This window comes from Lygodium microphyllum, chromosome 10 (assembly GCF_053477565.2).
Source record: "Lygodium microphyllum isolate KBCC chromosome 10, Lygodium_microphyllum_v1.1.10, whole genome shotgun sequence".
Lineage (NCBI taxonomy): Eukaryota > Viridiplantae > Streptophyta > Polypodiopsida > Schizaeales > Lygodiaceae > Lygodium > Lygodium microphyllum.
Genome location: NC_141144.1, coordinates 91,131,154 through 91,151,139, shown reverse-complemented (window position 1 = coordinate 91,151,139; position 19,986 = coordinate 91,131,154).

The window sequence follows — 19,986 nt, the reverse complement described above, 5'->3', positions numbered from 1 at the left end:
ATTAATATGGGATTAATATTTTGAAAAAATTCAAAGAGAGCATTGTATATATATTGTTGGAATATTTTTAAACTTTTTCACATTCTCATGTTTTTCTTGTGTTAAAATTTAGTGTGACTATCAGAATATGCGGGATCTAGAGCATGGTAGATGCTGAAGCTATGGAGGTTGAAAGATAAAGAAGAAACTCATGTAGACATTGACCTCAACAAAGACAAATTGTCACACAAGTGAATTAGGTTCCAAAATTGAGACTTAGACTCATAAACACAATCTTGTGTATTGATAGTGACAAGACACTTTACTGAAAAGAAAAAAGTACTATCATTGCATTAGAAAAAGAGTGCAAGTATAATGCTTTATAGAAATTGAGTGGTGGTACTTTCTCCTAATGTGTATATGGGATTCTAGTCTTGAGCCCTCATTGCTCCTCACAAAGGGACTAAAGTAGGTGTGATTGTAAGTATCTCAACACCCCTCATCAATCACAACCAAAAGTACAAAGTGTATAGAGGCTTTAGTGAAAGCAACACTTGCAAAGTGTGGGCACACCATAAACATGGCAAAACACCAGAGGCTATCACACAGAAAAGGCTAAGTGTGGGTACCACAAACATGATGGACATCCAGAGGCTATAGAATGGGACCTCACAAAGTGTACATAGGCTGTAGTACAAGGCTAACTGAGGAGTTTACAAGTTTATGTCTGAGGCATTAGGGCTAGGAAATACAAAACTAAAAAATTCTATCTGAATAGAAGGACCGATGAGGTTTTTCCTTCTCCTAGTGGTCTTCTTCTTCTTCTTTTTCTCTGTTTTCTTCTTCTTCTTTGATTGCAACTAGATAGGCCTTTTGGGACCTCTTTCTCGCATGGCAGAACTTCTTGGTGTGTCTAGTCCTTTTGTAAAAGTCACAGAAGAGTTGATCCTTCTTGTCTTTGTACATGCTGCCAACATATAATGCATGCTTATCTCTAGAGGTACTTGGTTCTTCCTTAGTTTTTAGCTTATTTTCCTCCTCTAACAGTGATGCCTGGATATCAAGTTCAAGGTTTGGCATATTAATTAGATTTGTTGATACATTATTATATTCAAGTGGCAAACTCTTAAGTAGAACACTAATGCAAACATCTTCTTCCATTTTAATGTTGATTCCTGCAAGTTGGGTTAGAAGTCCTTCCATGTAATTTAGATGTGTGGCAAGTGATATGCTGGACTTCATTTCAAGCTTGAAAAACTCAATCAGGAGACCATCCTTTGAGGTCTCACAGTTATCCACATGGTGGATATAGTTGTCATCTAGCTCAAGTTTGATAATGGACTAAGCCTTATCATCATTCTTTTTCCAAGTGACAGCAAGATCTGCATCACGAGGCTTCTTTTCTTTACTAGTGGTAATGACCCAGAGGCCCTTCTTCATCAAGATGAGTTTGATGCAGGTCTGCCAGGTATGAAACCCAACTCCTTTGAAATGGGCAATTGGAGAGTCTTTTCCCATGTTAGACTTGCGGGAACAACTTCAAAATTATTATATTTAAGCAACACAAGAGATAATCTTGAGTGTGCTCACAAGCAAGAGTGTCAAAAAACACTAAGCGATCTATATCGAGAGATACTTGTGGAGCCAAATGCTCAATAGGTATTCAACGGTCTTCTATTCCCCTCCTTGATTTTCTTGTTGAATTGCTTGCTGGGAACTCAAAGTGACAACACTTTGAGTAGGGTAAGAAGAATGGGAAGAATAAGATGTTTGATTTCTTCAAGACCTCAAAGGATCTTCAAGCACTTTAATTTCTTCAAGATCTCAAAGGATCTTCAAGCACTTTAATTTCTTTAAGACCTCAAAGGATCTTCAAGCACTTCCCCTCATCAATGATTTGATGGCCCAAAGTTTTGTTGAGACCTATTTTGAAGCCAATATTAGGATGACAAGATTTTAGTTTTTCCCAATGAGAGTGAAGGAAGAAGTGGAGAATGAGCTTATGATAGAGTGGCTATGGTAGATTGTTTCTAGGGTTTTAGACCCGTCTGTATTTTTAATCGCAGCGAGTTGCAGATGAAGGAATATTCCACAACACTTAGTGGCCAAGGAGCTTAAGCCATGGGCTACAAATGCCCTATGGTCAATCGGGAGATTGCGCCGTGTAGTTCCACCGCTAGCTGTACCACCAGAGAGGGCACAAATCTGGCCTGTAGTGGAGAATGTCACCAATGCCACCAATGTTATGATGTAACGTAATAGGATGTTGTGCCTTGAGTAGAAGAACACATTCATAGAAGAAATTGTGATGTACTATGGCCTCTAGAGTGAGAACAAGAGGCTCCAAGCAAGGTAGGTTTTTGCAGGCTATGGCTGCCATGGAAGGTCACTTGGAGATAGGGATAGAGATGAAGTTAGATACACACCCTAAGCTTGGTTTAAGCTGGGGAGAGGGACTGAGAGAATAGATATGAAGCTTTTCCATGCCCAATTTGGCTCTGATAACATGTCAGAATATGCGTGATCTAGAGCATGGCAAATGCTGAAGCTATGGATGTTGAAAGAGAAAGAAGAAACTCATGTAGACATTGACATCAACAAAGACAAATTGTCACACAAGTGATTTAGGTTCCAAGATTGAGACTTGGACTCATAAACACAATCTTGTGTATTGACTGTGACAAGACACTTTACTGGAAAGAAAAGAGTACTATCATTGCATTAGAAAAAGAGTGCAAGTACAATGCTTTATAGGAATTGAGTGGTGGTACTTTCTCCTGCTGTGCATATGGGATTCTGGTCCTGAGCCCTCACTACTCCTCACAAAGGGACTGAAGTAGGTGTGACTGTAAGTATCTCAACAGTGACAATATAGAAAATATTAACATAAATTCTCTCTCTCTCTCTCTCTCTCTCTCTCTCTCTCTCTCTCTCTCTCTCTCTCTCTCTCTCTCTCTACAACACACACACACAATATATGCATTGTCTTATAGAAGACAAAATATAAAATTTAAATGAAATTTTAGATAATGTATTTGCTTTATCTTTGAAATACTACCTTTTTGGCATTCAAGATAATGGACCATCATGACATATTGCTTTTTTAGTGATGCAACAAAGTAACATTTTTAAAGTGCCATGTTGTTAAAGAGGGATAAGTCTCAAGCTGTAAACCATTGGGATTCAAAGAATAAGATCAAATAGACAAGAGATAAGAATATTGTGAAAAGAGATTACAAAAAATGTAATTAAAATCAATAAGAATATAGTCTTTAATACTTGATAAAAACTCTTATTTATACAACTTCTCAAATTCTTTCTAACTAAGAATACTACGTCCAAAGCAAAGGCTTAGACAAAATCTTTCCAAGACTAGCTCCAACCCTACACTTCAACCCAAAAGAATTGTGAAGCACAAACAATGCTTATAGGTCCCTTAGAACAACTTGAATGAAGTGTATAGCCACCCAAATGCAAAACAACCCACATTCACTTGAATATCCTTAGGAACAATATGAAAACTATTGATTTTTCCCCTCTAAAATTATTAAAAACAAACATCTATATCAATAGGTACAAAAAACATGAGTTCTATCTCCTTCTCTTACATATCTTGAGCAAGCCTATTAGAAAAGAAGATACCTATAGTGAGTTGAGACACAACAATTTGAGATCTCTATAGTTTATCCCTACATAGTTTGAGTATAAAGTAAGAAAAAAACACCAAATCAGTCTAGTTCATGCTATTTCTTATATAGACAAAAAAAAAAGGCCCACTTTCTTCATGCGTTTATCCTATTTTCCATAGTGTTTAAGTTATACTATCAAGCTTTTCACCCTACTACTCTCCCTCTTGGAACTCATGCTAATTGTGACACATTTGAGACAACATTTTTTCTTCACAAAAATCACACCGTAGAGGGGGAGGGGGGGCAGAATGCCTTTCCATTCATGATTTGATGCTAGTCATTATGCTTTACTTTTGGCACTATATATTAGCCACTCTCATGTCCTATTGAGATGGCAAGCTCAATACGTGTAGGCATTGATGATAGACCACCTCATCCCCACCTAGTTTGATAGGTGTGCATGTCTACCACTAGCATGTTGGTGGCCATTATGATTCTCACATGGCTATTAACTTATCACTTATTATATTTGGTTAGTTATATCTACCTATATCTGGTATAGTTATAGTACAACTTGATTAGTATAGTTAGTTATGCATTGCTTGACTTAGTAGGCCACTTTCTTTTATGTTATATATTATCTATACTTAGTGAAAATTGTATTGTGAGAGGAAGTAGAAAGAAAAACCAACAAAAAAACATTTTGGCCTCCATCTCTCTTCTTGTGTTCTTGAGTGAGCTTCCTCTTGTGTGTATTGTGTATGTTCAATATATAGCTCAAACAAGGCCCCCTACCATAGGATTCATGATATGGTATCATAGTGGCACTACTAAGAGAGACTAGTTTTGAATATTAAAGTAAAGGAGAAGAAGCAAGGATTCAAGTAAGAAAGTAATCAATAAGAAACTTTCGTATTCTCTCTCTCTTTCCCTTGGATAGTGCATGTGGAGGTGTTGGGAGCATGGTAGAGTAAAACTCTAACATTGCTGTGAGATTTAGTGTGTAAGTACAATGGTATATATTGAGCAGTTAGTGAAAAAGACTATTTGGTCTATAGCTATGCACATTTTGTAAAATTTTACAAAAGATGTTCTTACTATCTAGTAAATTTTTTTGTCATAATGGTTGAGAATAATAGAGATCCTATCATTAAAAAGCTAGACAATAACAATTTCCCATCATGGAAGGTCCATATGATGAATTTTCTTATTGCAAAAGGTCTCTATGAGTTCATTTCAAGTGAAGAAAAAAACCAAAGCTAAGCAATCATGTGACGCGACAGATGATTTTTATGCCGAGAAGTGCTTAAAAATAGCCAAAAAATACAAATATCAAGGGAAAAATAGACTTCATCGAATGCAACAGTGGCAATCAGGATGATTTTAAGCGGTAAGTCCCTAAGGCACCAGTGCTTATTTTCATGGAAATCAAACGGTGGTGGATGGTCGAGCTGGAGTTTTTCTAGATGTAAAATGACATTAGGAATCCAACGCAAGCGTCAAATCTCCATTCCGAGATCGTTTGATCCCCCATTTAATCCCTGCAACATTTGGGGTTGTGAAGCAGCTATAGTGGATCTGGAAGCTAGGAAGAGCGTAATGGGGCCTAGATTTGTAAAATTTGACGTCATGGAGCCACTCGTTTAGACAGATCTTGATTCCGATGCCGTTTGCCCCCTCAAAATTGGCCGATCTAATTGCTAAAAAGATACAAATTCTAATTTTCCTCTTTGTCCATAGCATTTAGGGATCGTTCCATAATTAAATATAGGTGACTAGTAGCACTATTAGGGCTCATATTTCACCGTTTATTTAGTACTATTTCATATATTAGTACTTGTATGCATGTAAATGGAATATGATTGTGTGCAGTGCTCAGGGCTGGCTGCTAATGTTTTGATCCTATCATTTTCTTATCATGCCTTGAATGTTAATGTTATTCTCTTCCATGTTACTCAATCAATGACGATTATGGTGAACGAAAACAGTGTTGTGTTCAACGATCAGCAATTTTGTGTTTCTGAGCATGATGTTTGCTCTGTATTTGAATGTATTTTGCTGAATATTATGTGGAAATGAAGGCTAGAAATATATTCAAGGAGTTTCTTTCCAATACTGTTGTGTATTCAAGTAGAATGATATTTTTTGGATGTTATGGTGTGGCAAAAGGCCAAAACACTTTAGCGATCTCTGCCAGGTTCAGGAATATGATCTCTTGATTCAGGTGCAGATCTGGAATCAGGTTCTAGGAGATTCAGGCGCCAGGGATGCTGATGGCATTGGGATTGGGTAAGGTGCCTTTTATGGGCAGTCTTTATGTCAAACAAGTACCCTTATCTATGCCAGCCTAATCTTACTAGAAGCAAATCCCGAAAAATCAGGGCGGCTTTAGCAAGACAGCAGCAACAGGTTGCAGGGCTGGATGATAGGGGTGGAACAGGAGGTTTGTCTAGGCTGGATGAGGAGTAATTTATTGATGTTGGGCAACCTTCTTTGGAAGGGGGTGCCTCTGTGGGTACCTCAACAGTTTATCATTCTCCTGCCACTTCATCAGAATCTCCAACTTTGTCAGATGATGAGGGCATATTACCTCTTGACCAACAGGATACTCCTCCTAGATAGGCATTTGAGAGGTTACATCATGCTGTGCTTTGAAGAAAATTTTTGTTAAGAAGTGCTAGAATTCCACCTCAGAAGGTTTTGAATTTTAACTCATTACTATGTTGAGATATCGAGCTCCACTCGTGATATGCCAGGGTGACCGTTGTGCATTTATGTCACCGACTTGTCAGTTGCAGATGTGGTTGGTACACCGCCCATGAATAATAGCTAGATGATAGCTATCCTTATCTACTTTAGTTCGTGGCTCAGTTAGTATGCCACCTTAGTTAGTTGAGTTTGGTTTGAGACCCATATATAGGGTTCTTCTATTTCTTTTGTAAGAGAGTTCTTTTGGCTTACACAACTAAGAAGAGGAAAACTGTTTTCAGCCTCCACCCTTGTGTGTATTCCCCCATTGTGCAAGCAAGAAAGCTACAAGTGAGACTCCTTCATTCTCTCCCACAATCTTGACATGGTATCAGAGCCTTGTTCGTGGTAAGGAGCTCAAGAAAGTAAGCCAAGTTTGCGGTGTTCTGGTAAGAGGACCAGTGTTGCTTTCATTCTTCTGTTTTGGGAGCAAGTCTCTGCAGGTAGTACAGCCAGAAAGTGCAAGAGTGCATTGTCTCAGATTGAGATGCCCTTCGCGGTGTAGCAAGAGGGCAGTATATGCTATGGGATAGGGCTTTAGCCCTGGGTTGCTCTATTTTTTTCATTTGAGGCCATTTTGGGGCATGTTTTGGAGGCGGAAGTTTTCTACACGCACTCAAGAAAAGGTCTTGTTTTGTGCTGTGCGACCACTGTTATACAAGTCGGTGAAAAATTACTGTAGAAATTGCATTGTATGCTTGTGTGCAGAGACATTAGGAGTTACAGAATCATCCTTGTTGCCTGTTGATGCAAAATCATCACTAGGAAGTGATTGTGTGGTCAAATACCACTTTCGTCAGTTTTGCAGATTTGCCCTTGTGAGGCTGAAGCTGTGTTCTTTGCAGTGACATAATTTTTTGTAGTGTTCTGTAATGGCATCTGATTCTCTTTCACAGATTGTCACTGAAAAGCTTGACAAGAACAACTTCCAAGCATGGAAGTTTAGAATGACGAATTTCCTTATGGGAAAAGGATATTGGGAATTTGTTTTAGGAAATGAAGAAGAACCAGTTCTTCCTTATGTTCCCAATCAACAGCAAATGCAGGCATTTACAGCATGGCATGAGAGAGCCAGGAAGGTTATGTATTGGCTGTCTATCAGCATTTCAAACTCTATGATTGTGCATATTCAGGATGCAAGTACGCCAAAGGAGGCATGGGATAGTTTGTCAAAAATGTATAGCACAAATACGCAAGCCAGGAAAATGCAGCTCAAGCAAGAGTTGCACAATGTGCAAAGAGAAAGTATGAGCATCAATGACTACCACATAAAGGTGAAGAAGATTGCAGATGCACTTGCTTCCATTGGGTCACCAGTGGAAGATGATGATTTAGTTTCTGTGACCTTGAATGGTCTAGGAAAGGATTATGCACAGTTTCGAACATCCATTTCCGTCCGTGAAAGATTTCCTGATTTTGAGGAGTTGATTGCTCTTCTAATTTCTAAGGGGCATAGAAATGGTGGTGCATCTTCTTCAAGAGGAACTTCAAAAGAAGCTGTCTTCTACTCAAATGCTGGAAGAGGTAGAGGTAGAGGTAGAGGAGGCCGATCTAGAGGCCATGATAGAAATCAAAATATGCAGCAAACTCAAGAAAACCAGTCCTATGGAGGAGGATGTGGTAACTCTAGAGGCAGGGAGAGCCAAAGAGGTCATGGTGGATGGCAAAGAGGAAAAAATGCAAACAATAATATTGAATGCTACTACTGTGGTAAAATGGGTCATATGGCTAAAGACTGCTATAAAAAGTAGAATGACATCATGAATGGAAAACTGCAATAAGGGAATTATGTATCTTTTAGTAGACAGGGTGATGACAGAAATGAGAATTTGTTTATGGTGCAGCACATGACCAATTCTGTGACAAGTGCAGAAGAAAGTAACGATGTGTGGTATGTTGACTCAGGTGCATCAAACCACATGACAGGTCATGCAGAATGGATGCACGATGCAAGAAAATGGAAAAACTAGGATTTCTGGAGACTGATGATGATACTCCACATCCTATTTTACAGATTGGAAATATTCCTTTGTCTATGCAGGATGGGAAAAAGAAATACCTGTCGGATGTATTCCATGTTCCGAATATCACCAAGAACCTGGTTTCTGTTGATCAAATGGTTGAGCAGGGCTTGCATGTCAAATTTAATTCCCATGGATGCTTTGTTGAGGATATGAAAAATAAAGGTCGCTTGATAGCAAAAGGAAAGAAGAAGGGCAGAATGTTTACATTGGATGCAGACATGCTTGAATTGAGTGCAGCAATGTTTGCACATGGGACCGGTGTAGTTGCAGATATTGATATCTGGCATAAACGCATTGGTCATGTTAATGTACAGCGACTTAAATCGATGCAGGCCCAAAATATTATTGCAGAATTGCCAAAATTCAAGGTTGCAGAAATGCATAAGGTATGTGAAGCCTAGTTTGAAAAACAGGCAAGGAAACCATTTCTTAGACATGTTCAAGAGAGTAAGAAGCCATTGGAATTAATCTACTCTGATGTGTGGACTACTAAAGCTGCATCTCTTGGAGGCTGTCATTATTTTGTCACTTTTATTGATGACTATAGCAGAAAAGTTTGGGTGTATTTTATGAAAAAGAAAAGTGAAGTTTTTGGGCATTTCAAAACTTTTGAAGCTATGGTTGAAAAAGAAACAGGCCTGTAAATAAAATGCCTAAGGTCAGATGGAGGGGGAGAGTACCTCTCAAATGAGTTTGCAAGGTTCTTACACGAGCATGGCATAAAGCAGAAATATTCATGCAGTCATACCCCACAGCAAAATGGAATTGCAGAAAGAAAAAACAGGCATATTGGAGAGGTATCTCATGCCATGCTCAATGAAAAAGACCTGCCAGAATTTTACTGGGTTGAGGCAGTTGCTACAATAGTCTACATAATGAACAGGACTCCCACTGCAGCAATACATGGCATGACTCCAGAGGAAAGGTATACTGGTAGGAAACCAAATATTTCTCATTTGAAAATTTTTGGTTGCATTGCCTATGTTCATGTGCCAGATGAGTTGAGATCCAAGTTGGATCCAAAAGCTGAAAAGTACATCTTTATTGGTTATTCTCTGCAGCAAAAAGGGTATACATGCTATAACCCTTCTACTCGTAAGTTTATAGTGAGCAGAGATGTTGTTTTTGATGAGATGAGTAGCTGGTATAAACCATAAAATGTGATTGATAATGTAGATGCACAAAATGGTAATGCTGCACAGAATTCACAGCAGCAATCACAAGATATTAATGGACCTGGAGCGTCCTCTAGCAATGGTTCACATTCTTCGCCATGGACAAGCAGATTGAGATCAGGAGAATCTTCTCAAAGCAATGCAGATAGTGGTATGCAGGTATCACGAAAAGGAAAAGAGAAGATAGACCAGCCCATGTTTGATGTGAATGCAGGTCACTCGTATGTGGATGGTGAATCTAGTGGCTCAAAACAGAGCATTGATGATGAGTTGGGTATTGCTTCTATTGTTACACCTGGAGTAAGGAAGACGAGGGATGTTTTGAGAGCACCTGGGAGTGAACCTACTTTGCGCAGGTCTACCAGAGCTAGGTATCCTATGGATAGGCTAAAATATGATGGATTTACAGCCATTCACTATGCATATATGGTCAAAGTGATACAAGAACCAGAACCCACTTCTTTTGAGCAAGCCATGGGAAAAGAAAAATGGGAGAAAGTCATGGATGAAGAAATGGATGCCTTGGAAGCAAATGCTACATGGGAATTGGTACCTTTGCCTAAAGATAAGAATGCAATTGGTTGTAAGTGGGTTTATAAGGTGAAGCACAATGCAGATGGTTCTGTGAACAGATACAAGGCAAGATTAGTAGTCAAGGGGTATGCACAAACATATGGCATTGATTATGAAGAAACATTCAATCCGGTTGCAAGGATGGCAACCGTAAGAGCAGTCATTGATATGGCTGCATCAAAGGGATGGTATTTACATCAGATGGATGTAAAGAATGCCTTCTTGCATGGTGATTTGCAAGAAGAGGTCTATATGGAGCAGCCACCAGGTTATGTGCATGTTGTTGATCCTGAGTTTGTTTGCAGGTTGAAGAAAGCCTTGTATGGCTTGAAGCAAGCACCTAGAGCATGGTCTGACAAGATAGGACAGTATCTTGTCACTATTGGCTTTTAGATTTCCAAGGCAGATTTTTCACTTTATGTGAGAAAAACAGAGAAATGTATTATGCTACTTGTCATTTATGTTGATGATTTGATTATGGCAGGTGACAGTGATAAAGATATCCTTCATGTGAAAATGCTATTGAAGCAGAAGTTTGAGATGAAGGATTTGGGAGAGCTACGTTATTTCTTGGGCATTGAGGTGATTAGATCACCAAGTGGGATATGGCTCTTGCAGAGGCAGTATGGATTGGACATGCTATCCAAATATGGGATGACAGGCTGTAAGCCTATTTCAGTTCCTTTGGAGCAGAAAGTGAAGCTGAGCACAGATGCAGGTGAGCTTCTCGAAGATCCTACTATGTAGAGACGCATAGTAGGAAGTTTGATTTATATGATTATTACCAGGCCAGATTTGAGCTATGCTATTGGATTGGTAAGTCAGTTTATGCAAGCTCCAAGGAAACCGCATTTGGATGCGGCTAGACGCATACTCAGGTATGTGAAGTCCACATTGCAGTATGGACTATTTTATGAGACTGGGGTTCAGATACAGTTGCATGGATACACTGATGCTGATTGGGTTGGTAGTATTTCTGATAGACGATCTACCAGTGGATATGTGTTCTCTTTTAGGAGTGCTGCAATCACTTGGAGCAGTAAGAAACAGCCTACAGTTGCCTTGTCGAGCACAGAGACTGAGTACAGGGGTGCAGCAATGGCTGCATGTGAGGTAGCTTGGTTGCATAAGCTAATTTATGATATGCATCAGCCTACAAATGGGCCAGTTGTCATTTATTGTGACAACATGAGCAGTATACACTTGGCAAATAACCCAGTCTATCATGCTAGAACAAAGCACATTGAGGTACATTATCACTATGTGCGGGAGAGGGTTTTACTAGGTCTTATTGATCTAGTTTATATCAGCACAGAGGATCAGGTAGCTGACATATTTACGAAGGCATTGGGCATAGAGAAGCTGCACAAGTTCAGAGACCTGCTTGGTGTGCAGGAATTGGGATTGAGCTCGAGGGGGAGTGTTGAGATATCAAGCTCCACTCGTGATATGCCAGGGTGACCGTCGTGCATTTATGTCACCGACTTGTTAGTTGCAAATGGGGTTGGTACACCGCCCATGAATAATAGCTAGATGACAGCTATCCTTATCTATTTTAGTTCGTGGCTCAGTTAGTATGCCACCTTAGTTAGTTGAGTTTGGTTTGAGACCCATATATAGGGTTTTTCTATTTCTTTTGTAAGAGAGTTCTTTTGGCTTACACAACTAAGAAGAGGAAAACTGTTTTTAGCCTCCACCCTTGTGTGTATTCCCCCATTGTGCAAGTAAGAAAGCTACAAGTGAGACTCCTTCCTTCTCTCCCACAATCTTGACATACACCTCCAAGGAAGCCCAAGAAGAGACCGGAAATGAATCCCAATCAGTTGGTTAATCCAAAGGTTCGAGCATCCAAATTTTCAAGCAAGAAGAAAGAGGACCCTGATTGCCATGTGGCACAATTTGAGACCAGATGGACAGCCACTGGGTTGTATGGGGATCAGGTTAAAATGCAACAGTTTGCTGCCACCTTTCAGGGGAAAGCTATGGACTGGTTTGCCAGTTTTGGTATGGCAGCCTTTAACTCATATGATGCCTTAAAAACAACATTTTTGGGCAGGTTCCGTAAAGATAAAACTCTGGGAGACATTCTTAGGAAGATTAAGCAAATCAAGCAAAAGACTATGTTGGTGGAGGATTATGCTCAGAAGTTTCGGAATCTGCTAAACAGGCTGCATGCTGATGATACACCTTCAGTTGAAATGCATATTACCTACTTTATGAAGGGTTTGAGAGGTAAGATTCGAAACCCCATTGCCAATGTTGAGATGGGCCAGAATGATACATTGGATACAATGATTAGGGCAGCTATGAGAGTGGAAAAGAGACTTGGTACCTCTAGGTCTAAGAATAGTAGAGATGAAGACTCTTCGGATTCAGATTCTGAGGTAGATTCAGGATCAGATTTTGATACTAAAAGTGAAGATGAGGACAGCGATTAGAGCTCATATTCTGATGATGATTCTAGTGACTCTGATGAAGATAATTTTAGAAGGAGGAAGAGGAAGAAGAAGAAGAAACCAGGATCATCCAAGACCAAAAAGAAGAAAGCAAAGGGAAAAGATAGGAAGAAGTCTGTGGACAGTAAGTTGGATAAAATGCTAAAATAGAAGTTGAAGGATTTGGGTATTTCTGACAATAAGAAAAAGGAAAAGCATTGTGAGATATGCTAGATAAAGGGCCATGAAACTAGGGCTTGATGGTATAATCCTAATGTTAGGATGGCACAGTAGATGCCAGTGATGCAAGCAAGACCGAGACCTATTCAACCAGCTGCAGTGAATCAGATTATTCCTGACACTATACCACAGAGACCCTTCAGAGGACCTAGAAGAATGCAAGCTAGACAGCCTTGGGGAAATTTTCAGGCACAACAGCAAACTACCCAAATGGGAGCATGCCATTATTGTGGAGGTCAAGGACACTTTGTTGGACCAACCTGTGAGCTTTGGGAAAGGCATAGGACTAAGAGAGGAATGCCGGTAGTAAGGTCCCGCAATGACGAAAGACCTGCAGGAGCATCTCGTCAACAACATCCACCTGCCCCAGTTGCAGCAGTCATTATAGAGTTACCTGATCAAGATAAGAGTAGGCAAACTCCTGAAGGTACAAAAACTGCTTGCTGTCAGGAAATTTACCAGTAAAAGGTTCAAGAAGTGGTAAAAGAGGTCTTTGGTAACACTAATGCTGTAAGTATGCATGTTCATTGTGATTGTTCTAATTGTATTGAAGTAGAGGAATGTCAGGATGAACCAATGGTTTTAGCGGTCACTAGAAGCCAAGCCGGCAAGAAGCTTGATTGGCAAGAACAAGAAAAGACAAGAAAAAAGGCAACCAAACAAGTTGGAAAATTGCAAAAACTTGCTAAAGGAGTTGAATTTGATCAAGTTGGGGATGTAGGGACTTCAGGGATACAATTTCCTGAACTGCAGGACCAACTTTTTGAATAGCAGGATCAAGTTCTTGATCATCAGGAACAGTTTCCTGATAGTAGAAATGCTAACAAATTACAGCAAGGAGGTTCGGAAGAGTTGTTTCAAGATTTGGCCAAGTGTTCTCTATAGTTGACTTTGGAGCAAGTTTTGAATTTGATACCAGGGTTTAAAGAGAAGTTATTCTTGAAGATCAGGCAGAAATAGCTGGAAGTTCTTCAAGGTACAATGGATCCAGAACAAGCACTTCCTGATTGTAAGGCAGTAATACCAACTCAGCAGGAGGTTGTGGATTACCAAGTATCTACTATTCAAGTTGAGTATGCAGGAAGAAAACATGATGATGTCCTGTTGGATGGAGGTTCATGAGTTAATATACTTCCTCAACATACATATTTGGCAACTCAACGGTGGGAGGAGCTTTTACTAGCCCCATTTCAGGTCCGGATGGTAGATCAAAGGAGGTTATAGCCTTTGGGTATTTTAATGAATCAACAAATTTTAGTGGCTGGTCTCAAGTTTAGGGTGAGATTTGTTGTGCTGAGAATGTTAGAAATTGGTGATTCTTATGAAATTCTTTTGGGGAGACCGTGGTTTAGATTGGCTAAACTCAAGCAAGATTGGAAAAATGATTATGTTTGTATTCCAAGAGGACTTAAGGAAATTAGGTTATCTACAGTTAATAAGGTTCTCTTGAAAAGTTCAGCTAGACCTATGGTGGCTAAGACTATTAACCTTGCAGATGAAGTAGAAGATGATGAGGAGGAATTATTTCTTTAGGCAAATCCTTCTGTGGTTCTAGTTTTTGAGATAGATGTTGATGGCATTATACAAGGGTATCAGGAGCAGCCTTATGTGGTTGGAAAGGTTATTTTGGAGCATCAACCTGTTGAAACTACATGTCAAAATCAGTCTATACATCAAGCAGAAGGTCTTCCTGAAGGTCCAGAGTATCTTAAAATGCAGGACAGGTCAGAGGATGAGCAGGATAAATTAATTCAGGATCAAGGCATTGTTTATCTTGCAGTTTTCCAGCAAGAAGGACCTGAAAAATAGCAAGTTGGTATGGACAGTTTCATGGATAGTTTAGGTGTATCGAATGAAGAGGGGTAGAAAGCTATTGTGCAGGCTGAATTAAGGTATGAGCATACAATGAGAATATCTGCAAGAGTTGTTGAAGATGAGGTTCAGGAGCTTGACTTGAATATTGAAGGTGAGCCTAAACATATCAAGGTTAGTATTTTTGTTGAGGTTATTTTCAAGGAGGATCTAATTCAGTTGTGCAGAGAGTTTTGAGATATCTTCGCTTGGGATTATACAGATATGAAAGAATTTGACCCGGTTGTGTGTCAGCATAGGATAAATTTGAAGAAAGATGCTAAGTCCATTGTTCAGAAGAGGTATAGAATGAATCCTAATTATACCAAACAGGTCAAGGAAGAAATTGACAAGCTCCTGAGAGTTGGGTTCATCAAATCAGTCAATGAGGTTACTTGGTTATCTCCTATTGTTGTGGTGCCAAAGAAGAATGGGAAAATCAAAGTTTGTGTTGATTATAGGAAGTTAAATGTAGCTACTATTACTGATCCTTTTCCGCTTCCATTTACTGATTCTCTCTTAGATGATGTGGCAGGTCATGAGATATATAGTTTTCTAGATGGGTTTTCAGGATATAATCAAATCAGGATGAATCCGGAGGACATGGATAAGACAGCTTTCATCACAGAGTGGGGAGCTTATCTTAGCACAGTTATGAAATTTGGGTTGAAAAATAGACTGCTTGAGCTGCTCATAAGACATTTGAGCCTTATTTAACAACTTTTATGAGAGTCTTTATTGATGATTTTTGTGTGTTTGGTAGTAGGAGACAGCATCTCAAAAACCTTAGGTTATGTTTTCAGAGATGCAGAATGTTTGGTATGTCATTAAATCCTTTCAAGTCAGTCTTTGCAGCGAAAAGGGGTGTGTTGTTGGGTCATATCTTGTCAGAAGAAGGCATGAGTATTGATCCTAGAAAGATTGCAGCTGTTCAGAAAGCTAAAGCTCCAAGTAATGTTCAGGAAGTCATGAGATTTGTGGGCCAAGTTAAGTGGCACAGCAGGTATTTAAGATACTTATCACATATTTGTTCTCCTCTTACAACTCTCACTAGGAAAGGGATGCAGTTTGTTTGGAGCGAGGATCAGGAGAGCCTTCAGTATTCTTAAGAAAATGTTGGTGGTGGCTCCAATCTTGCAACCTCCAGCATGGGATTTACCTTTCCATATTTTTGTTGATGCATATAATTTGGCTGTGGGAGTTATTCTAATGCAAGATAAAGTATCTGGTTGGTACAGACCAATTTATTATGCAAGCAAGAGATTAAGTATGGCTGAAAGGAACTATTCAGTAACTGAAAGAGAAGCACTTGGAATGGTTTTTTCAGTACAGAAATTCAGATATTATTTGTTGGGTAACCTAGTCATCTTTCATGTTGACCATCAAGCACTCTTGTTTTTGGTAAATAAACCTCAATTGACAGGTAGATTAGCAAGATGGATGTTGCTGTTACAAGAGTTTGATTTCAAAATTGTTCATACTCCTGGGAAAGAGCACGATATAGCTGATTATTTAATTCGATTGGAAAATGATGATTTTGAAATTGGAGTTTCTGATCAGTTACCTGATGCTAAACTTTTTGAAGTTCAGATTCTTGATTCTAATTCATATTATGATCAGATACTGCATTTTCTGAAGTCAGGCATTATGCCTGCACACCTTTCAGCAGATCATAGGAGGAGGTTGGCACTAAAGAGAAGAATGTTTCAGGTTATTATGAATACATTGTACAGGAAGGGAGTTGATAATATTTTAAGAAGGTGTGTTCTTGAGTTTGAACAACCAGCAGTGTTACATGAAGCTCATGCCGGACTATCAGGAGGTCATTTCTCTAGAGAGATTACAAGTAGGAAAATATTACAAGCAGGGTTATGGTGGCCGATTGTGTTGAAAGATACTCATTAGTATGCCAAAGAATGTTTGTAGTGTCTCAAGGAAGGTCAACCACTTGACAGGGATAGGGTGCAAGATCATCCTGTGTTGCCACTTGAGCCATTTCAAAAGTGGGGGATTGACTTTGTTGGTCCCATTAAACCAGCTGCAAAAAGGATAGGTAACAGATACATTTTAGTTTGTACTGATTATGCTACTAAGTGGGTTGAAGCTCAGGCATTAAAGGATAATAAGGCAGCAAGTGTGGCAAAGTTTTGGTATTCTAATGTTATGACCAGATTTGGCTGTCCTATTGAGTTTATCAGTGATCGGGGGAAGCATTTCTTGAATCAAGTGATCAGAGAACTGACTATCAGACATATGATTCTCCACAAAAATTCTACTCCAGCAAAAGGCCAAAACAAGCACAGAAGTCCCGGTGCTAGTCCCTAAAGCAGTGCAACACATAACACTTAGTTAAAATTCATGAAAGGGCTATTTTCCACACCTGACATGGCTATTTTTTAATCATAAAATGGTTGTGCATAATTTTCATACACCTTGCATTAAGCATGCCATGTGGTATCTCATGGAATGCATTGCACTTGTTTGATAAACTTTGACCAACGTTGAGAGGACAAGAAACCTAAGCTGTAGGTTTAGACGGGTGTTTCCGTTGGGAAAAGTTTTGTGAGGCAAATCAAAATCTCCTAGAACGCTGAATTATGAAAGAGTGGAGTTTGAACGAATGTTTTATGTGTTAGCGACGCATCTTGGGGCTAATCCCTAAGGTGTAGGAGAGTTGCAGTGGAGCCACGGCAATCGGTCGAGAGGTGCTTCCCTATGTGTGTATTACAAGGCATTATGCCTATATGTTATGGGATCTCCCTTTGAGGAGAAGGGAAGGTGAACGTTGGACTACATATTGGATACAAACCCAAAATCTTCATAAGCATTTAGTGCAAAGTGAGTTTTAAATGCTCTTGGCCCGCGAGGCCGTGTGGTGGGATTGTCTATCATATACATGAGGCCCGGCTAGTGCCATAGCTAGTGCCAGCCCATTTTAGGTCCCGTTAGTGGTGCATTTTTTGAGAGCCGGCAACAAGTGGTGGTTCTCAAATCTAGGGTTTTCAGGGACCAAATAGCTAGTTTATGTCCTCTGACAAGGACTGTCAAGCCGAAATACAAAAAGAAGAACGTGCTGAGAGGGCTAGACAGCGGTTGGAGATTGTAAGATGCTATTCTCCTCAAAGGAGCAGCCCGTTACGCATAAGTGGCAGTGGTTCTAGTAACCTAGGTGTTATGAGTAACCCTTCAAGTGCAAATGGAAGTCTTGGTACTTCCCTATTTCTAGTTAATTAACCCACAACAAGTGGGGGTGTAGTGTTGCCTACACAAACTCTTGTTGTCAATTCGATTGTAGCCATGGCACAACCTATCGCAATTCTAGTAGGTACACTGGATTTATCGGCATTAGGAGCACCGTTGCCCATTTTCCATGGGTTAGCTGAAGAAGATGGAGAACTCCACATTAAGGAGTTTCAAATGCTTATGTTCAACTATCGAATCCAAGACAAAGGACACCTAATGATGTTCTTCAATATGACGTTAAAAGGAACAATGGCAATGTGGTATCACGGTCTAGAAGCCAGAACCATAACTAGCAGTGCCCAATTATTTACGGCTTTCCGTAGGGAGTTTGCCCTTGAGAAGGGTGGACAATATTGGTTGGTGTTCTGAATGTAACACGCCAAGAGCCAAATGAGAATGTCCAAGCATATGCCAAGAAACTAAAGCAAGTTCTTCGCAAACTTAACGCTTATATTCCTATTCCAGCAGCTGCACAATTGCAATATTTCCTACATGGATTGGATTTTAATATCCAGGTGCAGTTGAGTGGTGTTGCTTTGGTCGATATCGACACTGCCATTACCCAAGCAGAAGGAGTAGAGTCGCGCTTGCAGGCGGCTTATTTAGCAATGATAAATTGGAATGGTAATAATTTGGCCTTGACCAATGGGAGTCAAGGGGACTCCATGTTAAATACGAGTGGCAGAGGGTATATTATGTCGAATTTGCTTATGTTCCCAACTCCTCCTAGCATGACTATGCCTATGGCTTGTCAGGCGGCCTCACTAAATAGTGGTGGAAACCAAACAATGAATCCTAATGTTGTCCCAGTTGGTCAGCGGCGGCTGATTCCTAATCAAGTGGTTAGGCCCATGGGACGACAGATTGACAATCGCGGCTATGAGTCGAGTGCTTCTAATGTCTTTGGTGAAGTTAAGGATATGATGAAGCACTACACTGATATGATTTCTAAACAATATCAAAAAATAGCTGTGGATGTCAATTTTGTTAAGAAGCAATAGAATTTGATAGGGAGCCGACGCCTTAAAGAGGGTGGCCCCTCAAGATTCAGCTATAAGTGGTGTGTGTGGGGGCCAACATTTTGCTAGGAATTGCCCGAATGTCAAATGTGATATCTGCGGGAAGTTTGGCCACTTAGCCGCTATCTGTTGGAGTAAGATATGTTCTCTCCAACAAGGGAGTAAACAACTAGGTCCAGTTAACCATCGCGCACAAGGGAATAATCTCCAGCAAGACGATGGACCAAGGCAAATACTGCAAAGAGAAAAGGCTATTGTAGAGGAGTTACCTCATGGTAGTGGAGTCAGCCTTATTGAGGCTGTATGTGTCAATGATGCTGAAACTTCTAATCTACGAGCCGTAACAAGAGGCCAAAAGGCTAAAGACGGTGAAAAAGATAATGCAAGACCTGTTGAGGGAAGCCCTAAGCAAGATGCTAGGGAAAAACGAGTCCAGAATCCTAATAAGGAAGGTGGACCGTTAAGACTTGTTGGTAGTAAAATCGATCCCGAGGAGGATAGAGGATTGCCAAGAAAGAAGGTAAAGGCTAAAAAAGAGGCACCAAAACCGATGGAAAGAGCAAAGGAGAGAATGGTTTGGCGCAAGAAGAGAACTTTGGCTAATTACCACGACTTTGATCTAGCAAGTTCCCTCTACGAAGTCAAACCAAACATGAATATCTTGCAATTGATTGAACTTTCTCCAGGAGGATGCAAGGAATTCAAGAAAATCCTGTGTATAGGGTATATAGTAGAACCTTTGGGCATAGCTAGAGTGGGGGAGGATTGGTTTGATCATGTAGAAAAGCATTGCCCTAGGGTTCCAGCATATATGGATGCAATATTAGTGGAGCACGCTATCGTGGACACTGGATCCTCCTTCAATATCATAAGTTCAGACTTGATGGAGAGATTAGATCTAGAGATCCAAAAAGACGCTCCACACTTCTTAGGATGGCTGATGATAGTCTAAGACAACCAGAAGGTTGCATTACTAAGGTCCACATTACAGTTGTAAGCGTGGAATGCTATCTGGACTTTAGGGTGATAAGGTTTGCAGGACACCCTAGCTATCCGGTTTTGCTAGGAAA